The sequence below is a fragment of the Egretta garzetta genome, unplaced genomic scaffold (assembly GCF_000687185.1).
Source record: "Egretta garzetta isolate BGI_Z169 unplaced genomic scaffold, ASM68718v1 scaffold161, whole genome shotgun sequence".
In the NCBI taxonomy this organism is placed as follows: domain Eukaryota; kingdom Metazoa; phylum Chordata; class Aves; order Pelecaniformes; family Ardeidae; genus Egretta; species Egretta garzetta.
Window position 1 is genome coordinate 5542174 of NW_009258754.1, and position 8025 is coordinate 5550198.

Here is an 8025-nt window from a genome sequence, read left to right on the forward strand (position 1 = left end):
TCAGATTAATGGCCTGAGAGTGAGAGACTTCCATCTCCCACTCCTAGTCCTGTGTTTGGCCCAGCAGTGTGTTTTGCAACAGCAAAGACCGTTTTACTGGGCATATTGGTGCTGGCTGCCCTTTGCTTATATCTTGTTTGCTCTTAGTTAAATGTTTAGCTGTGGAAGTGAAACAAAGAAATACCTTGGCTCGTGCCAGGAAACCCATACTGAATTTACAGGATGGTTTCTGTCTCAAGAGCTGGGCTTCCAGCGACTGCTCATCTCGTGGTTCCAAATAGCAGGAGTTTTCCTTGGACAAAGGACAATCATCATTCAGTCACTGCTTTCAAATTTCTGGTTCTTTATCTTATCATGAAGTAGTGTAAGATGGTTTTATGAAGGTCGCTATTACCATAACTACTATGATCATTTTCCTTGCTTGGCTGTATTCCTGGCCCTTTTGTCTTTTGGTGGCTGGCTAACGAAATTCTAAAAAAGCTGCTCATGGTTGAATCCACAAAATGGAAATGATGTGGGTATGTAGGCAGGGTTCTGAGGCACTGTCTCATTCTTCATGATACCACGTTCATCTCCTCTTTACTGAAGCCAGAATACCCTATGCCTGAGAATACTTCTGTGCTTGCCCCGGGTGTTGTGCTCCGCCAGGATAAACACCCTCTGCCAGTGGAGTGCAGCTGATACTCTCTGACGCTTTGGTATTGTAGGCTTTGCATCTGTTAAAGCTGCTGTGGCTGGGTGGCTGTGATGGATGTAAGAGCTTAAACACAGGTTATGGTTTGTAATACAGTGCAGCAAACACTGGATGCAGGAGACAACCCTCCCCTGTGCCATTTTCTTCCCTGGGCTGTGATGCTGTGGGGGACATGCAGAAGTGCATTCTTTGGTATGGCACTTCCCTTCCAAGCATCTGAGTTTGTTGAGTGTATTTAAAAGAAAACATCAGACAAATGAAAACTGATGAGAGATGCAAGGGACTGAAACTGCTCAAGACTGTCAACCTTAAACTGTTTTTTATCTTTAAATTGCATTTTTTAATCTTTTAAATTCTCACTGCCATGGCAATCTATGTACAGACGGTGATAATATGGAAATGCTGACATTCACAGAACCTTTTTCTATCACAAAACTTCTGTATAAAGATGGAGTTTTGAGATTCTGGGGCTGGATATACTGCATTTTCCTGGCCTATGCAGATGGCCCTTCTTTCTACACGCCTGTCACTCACAGCAGAAGGACTCACAAAGAACAACAGCCTGGTGGTTAAAGGGCAAATATGAGATGCAGGAGTTGTAGAAACAGTTTCAGGCTCTGTTGCAGACTTGCTGCATAAACTTGAGCAATTCAGTACCCTTTCTGCACGGAGCTTCCTTCGCCTGCCCTTTTCCTGTCATGTCCAGTTAGGCTGAAAATTCTTTGGTACGTGCAAAAACCTTTCCCATAGCTAAGGTGGCACCGCTGTACATCCATACAAGCATGCAACCAGAACCCGTGTTAGGTTGATGGCTGCTGGCAGTAGTGAAATAATCGCTAATGAGGAGAGAGCACTTTCCTGTCTGCCTTCCCTCACAGGATCTGCCCATAGACACCCTTGGAGCAAGTCATGCAAGGACCAGGCAGTAGCCCAGCTCCTTCCAAACTAGCTCTCATCTATCCCTTGTCTCTCCAATACATGCCCAGGTGCAAGGAGATCAAAAGTTCTTCCTTGGCAGTAGCATGGAAGAGGTTTGCTCAGGATTAGCCCTTGTGTGGAAGTCTGTGACAGCAGAAAATGATGCAGTGCAGTCACTTCGCGTTTGAGCAGCCCTTATACATACTCCTCTGCAATAAGGATAATTAATGGATGCTAGCTATTAGCAAATGAGGGCCAGCTGAATTGCTCTGGCTTACACCAGCCAATTCGCTGTATCAGAACTACAGCCATTAATAACAGGCTGTTGCTTTTGTTACTGTAATTGAAGGTTGGATTTGGGCCTCACATCCAACCCAACTCACCTGACTATCCTTGACTGTCACTGTTATTAAAAATAAAATAAAAATCTTATCAATCCAGGTGTTCTTGAAGCAAGTACAGAAATGAATTTTTGAAGCAACAGCAAACACACGCTGCTGATGAGGCCAGACTTCCCATACCCAATGACTCCCTGCTGACCTTATTTCTCAGCTGACACACACACGTGGTGTCCGCTAGGTCAGCCTGCTTATTCTCTGGAACAGGCAGGTTATTGATATGTACAAGAATTGTGCTCTTGTAGCCTTCAGTAATCTGTCAGCTCACAGGAGTGGCGCAGACAGGCGTAGGACAGGGAAGGCATGATGGAAACTAGGGCTTGGGAGTCTGCTCACCAGTAATGAATAGAAAGAAGGCGACAGGATGGGAGACCATGGCAGAGCTTGGGCTTTTCTTGGGAGTAAGTTGGGGGGGTTTGCCCTTGTGTGAGTGGTGTGCCAGCTGGCAATCTGCTGCTTCTAAGTGGAAGGTGCAAAGGAAAGAGCACTTGACAGGGGGTCTAGTCTTGTTTGAAGAACTTTGTGTGCTTCATGCAGGAGAAGTAGGGTGCAAAAGTTGCTGAAGGCGGGAAGGCAACATAATCTTTCCTTTGGACTGCAAATCTTGACATTTTCCAACACAGTGTGTTGTGTTTCAATTTATGTTAACCAATAGTTTTTAAAGTAAAAAATCCACTTCTCAAATGATGTTTTCCAAATGGTGAAGCACAGAGTGGTTTCAGGGAAGTATTTAATGGTCAGGAGTAATCACAATTATCTATCAGCTCTCTGATACCTGTCTTTTGGAGGGGTAAATAGAGAAGACAAGACCTGCCATTTAGCAGGGACATGTGCCCTGTCTGAACTGAGATGAGATACTAAGGTGTTGGTAGCTTGCAGTCCCTCAGAATGGCATTGGCTGTATTGAAAGAGGGATGATAAATTCTCAAGGAAAAGTAACGTAACAAGGATTCAACTTCACCACCAGTGTTTATGGACTGTAGCATAGTCACCGATTTCAAAGCCAGGCTGTCAGGATTGATGGTTGCAAAAAGCAGCAAGATGCGGTGCTCATGCAGCTGAACATAGGTTGGAAACGTTCAGCCTTCTATGCCCAAGCCTGTGCTACTAGACTGCCTGCTGCGTCTTCTCTGTCGTTGGGTTGTAATGGTGTTTGACAAGGATTTTTCCCTCTGGAAAACTCAGAAGAACTAGGCTTTCTTCCACATTCATGGAGATCATTTAGTGACACCAGTACTGGGACCCTGGTGGAGCTGAAACAGCAAATGAGCAACAGCCCTGATGTGACTGCCTAGGTGCGCTGCCGTTTTGCAGGGAACAATTCTGTGATTTATTTTAAACAAAAACAGTTTGTAAGTTGCAGTTCATTGAAACAGTAGATCCTGAAGAACAGTTCCACTCTGAAAAATTACTGTGCCTGGTGGATGTGCAGGTAGGCTGTTTTAAGAGTCTGGCTTACTGAAGTTACAGCCAAAATAAGCAAATGTTGCTGTTAGTGCGCAGCTTGTGTTGAGCCCACTGCAGCTGTGAGAGTGAGCTGGTTTCATTGCTTTTTCTTGCATCTTCAACAAAAGGTTCACCCAGTTCCAGTCAGGAAATGGTGCAACTGCACTGAGCCTGCTGAATCTTTTGTTTAATAATTAGTATATGTTGGAGGTACTGGGGAGAAGGCAGCCCCTCCCCTCCAAACTGTCTCCCTGGATTCTCCAGATCCAGGTTAAATTTGCAAAGTGAGCCCACTGCAGTAATGAGGCTACAGCAACTGGAATCAATGGGAAGGAAGCTTGGCCCCTAATTGCTTTTCAGCTGCTACGCATGTGAAACGGGAATCGCTGGAACACAATAAGCATAAGGCTGCAAACGGCAGCGTGTTGCACGTAAAACAGCTGGTAAGGAAGGCAACAGCAGAGATGTATTCAGCATGGATGAACTCTGTTCAACACTTGGAAATTGGAGAATGCAAATGACAGCTTTCACGGTGCCAGGGGAGCATTTGGGGACTGGGAATTCAGCAGGCAGGCTGTCTCGCTCCTTGCCACTTGAGTGGTTTGGATGAAACATGAAGACACACAGGCTTAACTCCATGGCATGCCTTTCCATCTGAATAGGGGCTGTGAGATTGCTCTCACCATGGTCAGCAGGGGAGACAAGGAGAGGCTGAAAAGTGTGAGGGGGTTTGAAGTGTTGATTCTTGAACTTCTGTAGTTGCTACTGCAGTAAATTGAAAAGGTGTTTTGAAAAGGTTCCTGGCGGGTAGTCTTAGGCATGGCTGCATGTGCTGCTGGAAGCGAACTGCCAGGCAGATCATCTGAGCAGAATTTAATCTCATCAATAACCCAGTGAAAAGAGGCGCTGGGAAAAAGACGATGGGGGAGGCAATGTCTCTGGAAACAAGTGACATGTTTGATCTGCAGTATCTGTCCTGGGCTGAATGCACAGGATTGTGTCTAATCTTGCAAGCAAAGCAGTTCTGGCCCTGTCCAGAGCTTGGATGGGAGGTGGAAGAGAAATTCCAGATATTGTTGGCACATGCCAAGGAGTCCTGGGGGAAGAACCAGACCACAGAAATGAAGTGAGTCAAAAGATAGCATTTTGGGTGCTGTTGGTTCTGCAGAGGGGTAGTAGGAAAGGAGGCATATGCTGTAGTCTGAAGTGCCTTAGATGGCTTAGACAGGGCTTTTCAGATACTTCTTCGCTCTTGCTCTTGGATTGTTGAAGCTGCAAATATAGTAAAAGTCCACTTATTGACTTAAATGCTCTCTCTCCATGTAAAATAAATTCCTTGGTTTATATACAGCCAAAGCAAAGAACTGATGAAAACATTTACATATGCAGTGCAGCATGTCACACACAAGAACTCCCTGTCCGGTGGATATCTGTGCTCAGAGCTATTTCTCAAGCAAATAGCAAACTATCCCTAAACCTAAACAGCAAATAGCAAACTATCCCTTCTGCATCCTATTGCACATTTTCCCAAAAGGTAATTTAGAAGGAACCTTGAATAGCTTCTACTGCTAATGGTAGATAATATCTTAAAAACAACCTGGGCTCAGAAAACAGCCTGCTAACTGTAATGTCAAGAATACTGGGTTTATGACTGCTTAAACCAAGCCAGTTCTAGCTGGGAGCCATTGTACTGCATGTGCATGATCTTTGCATCATATTGTAGTACCTACTGCATCTTGTGATTGTCTGTGGTATATTAAATACTAAACAATAGCATAAAATTAATACCTAACATATCTGGACTTCACATCTTGCCCTCCCAAGCCATTCACACTTAATTGAGACCCTATGAAAAATCCCAGAGCAGTATGCAAGGGAAATGCTCCTTGAATCAGAAAACTCATTTCAGGTGAATTAAGGAAGTCAGGTAGAAAATGTCAGTGCTGGGGATGCGTTACTTGGAAAGCTGTTGCCCCAATCCCCTTTGGTTTGACTGTTCACTCACTTAGGGCACTTGCTCTGCCATGAGAGCTCACTCGGGTCGCTGAGGCCAAGCCTGCAGGTGCTCCTTGGCTCTGTGTGCAGCTAAGACCTGTGAGCAGTTAGAATCCAAAATACACTGATGAATTTGTGGCCCAGACCGTAGAGGCCCAAAGTGCTGGGGTTTTTTTATACCTCAAGGAGTAGGGAAAAGCTCATTTGGAGGTGAGCAAGTGTATAAAACTGACACTGCACTGGGAAGCAGCATGCTCTCTGCCGGGGGAGTAGCAGCCAAGTTCGTGCCAGAGGACACTTACGGGTGGCTCTGTGGCTTCGCTGCAGGGCAGGGGCTGGCTCTGGGGCTGAGGAGGGCAGCAGGCTCCGCACCGGGCACTCGGGGAGCCATTCCTTCTGTGGCTGGGCTCTCACTGCCCAGGCTGGCGTTGCTGCCATGGCTCTCCAAACACTGCCGGCTGGCTTTGCTGGACCAGGCTGCTCTCCACCCCATCTCTTCTTCCTTTCCCCCTCACGCGCCAGCGATAGCATGGCAGACAAAGACAAAAGCGTCAGCCGCTCCTTGTCAGGGGGAGATCAAACACAGCCTTGTTATTGGGAGGTGGCGTGCCGCGACTTGCAGAGCGCTGGTTGCTTGCTCGTCTCCCACACGCTGTCAGCAGCCGAGCAGATAAGAGGACGGGGAGATACACTGCAGAGACCTGGCAGTTGTTTGAGGAAAGTTTCAAGCTCATCCAAATGACGCAGAAAAGCCACTGGGGTTTGCAGCATCCACCCAGGGTGGAATGGGGAGTGGGAGGGCGGGTGGAGAGGGAAGCATGCTTTTGGCTGGCTGAATTTGGCTCCGTGTGGTGGGTGACGGCTTCCTTTGATCCCGCAGCTCAGCGTTCTCTCCCCCTGTGCAACCGTAGCTGCTCGGCTCATCGCCATGTGATTTGGGCGCAGCAGCATCCTTATAAACCTACTGCTGTCCTTAAAGACACCACTTAGCTCCCTGATGTTTTCAAAAAGGCTTCGTGTGGTGATTTCGCTCCCGTCTCAGAGCAACATCTGCCATTCTGAGTCAGTACAAAACCAAAGCCCTTGCTCGCTCTGGGAGCTGTGGCACCCCTGCAAGGCAGAGGTGTGCAGTTCCCAGCACAGTCCCTGTCTCCTCTACACGTGCCCCTCTCCGGGATGCAGACTGCTCTTTGGAGGCACAGTTTGAAGTGTATTGCAGCCCCCTTCACACTCAATGAAGGTACATTTTCACTTTGTCTGAGGGGCCTTGGTTTTGTGCTCTCAGCATAGCTGCTCGCTGCCTTGCTCTGATGTGAGGGAGGAAGGTGCTCCCTTGGGGAACTCGTGCCTGCTGGGATTTTGAAGATGCAAACAGAGGTGCTTGCTGGGGAGAGCTGGGAGCTGGTGCCCCAGGTAAGCCGGCAGCTGCTGCTCTGCTTTGTTCTGCTGCGCATGAATCTCGGTGTCACGGGCTCCTGCTGCCTGGCCAGCCTGTTTGAAGCAGACCTGTCAGCAGCTATGTGATGGTCTGCCCGCACCCCCTCCCTGGGGATCGCCTCTCTTTGTTTCAACCTCCTCATGCGCTGCCTCATGGCCTCCTGCCCGCAGCCCTGAGCGAGCGCCTCTGCTCTGCTGCAAAGGGAGGAGGCAACAGCTCAGGCGGGGGTCTCCGTGGGGCAGAGGTGCTTCACCTGCTAATGCATCACATCCCAAACTCAAGAGGCGGCAGGGTGGGAGCCTGAGTCTCGCTCTGCTGTAGGGCCTACAGCTGGCATGAAGAGTGACTTAGATATTCAGCATTTTTTTTTCCCCCATGGGTGCCTCATTATTCCAACAGAAAGAGAATTTTAAAAGAAATCCAGCTGGGTTTGTAACATTGGAAGCATGGGGAAAAGGGTGCAGAAAGATGGCTGCTCCTAACTAGCTCACGCTCTCTGTTTTCATCATTTACTACCAGATTTTCATAGTTACTTCCATTGCCTTGACTTGCTTAGTTTGCTGCAATAAGAGAGGCTGTGAATTTTGGAAGGAAAGTTTCAGCACTTCTTGAAAACTGGGTCTCTTTTAAGATGCTTGGAGTTAGTAACTCAAAATAACAAAAACCTCTTGAAAATATTAATCAGATTATCTCAATAAGTCAACACCAATGGCCAGAGTGGAGAGGAAGATATCCAGACTAAGGGCTTCCCTTCTGACTCACCTACCCTGACCTCAGGAGACACATGTTTGAGGAATGCCACGTTTCAGGGCCATTCAGCTGCTGGTTTGTGGCAGTAACCATGTAGTGTCCTGAATCCGAACACCACAAGTTTTCACAGATCCAGCCTCAGAGTCTTGAGCGTGCTCTGGAAGCGAGGGGGCAGCTCTGTCTGGGTCCAGCTCTCAGCTATTGATCTCACTTTAGCTGACACTGAACCAAATTTGCAGTGACTGAAAAACATGAGGGATAAGCACACGAGCTCAAAAGGCTGGGTTCTGGAGCTCGGCTTCCATTTGGTGTTAGTCAGGCCCTGGGGGAAAAAATATCAGTGACCAGTGGGAGATAATAAACACCAGATACTGCTTAATTTACTG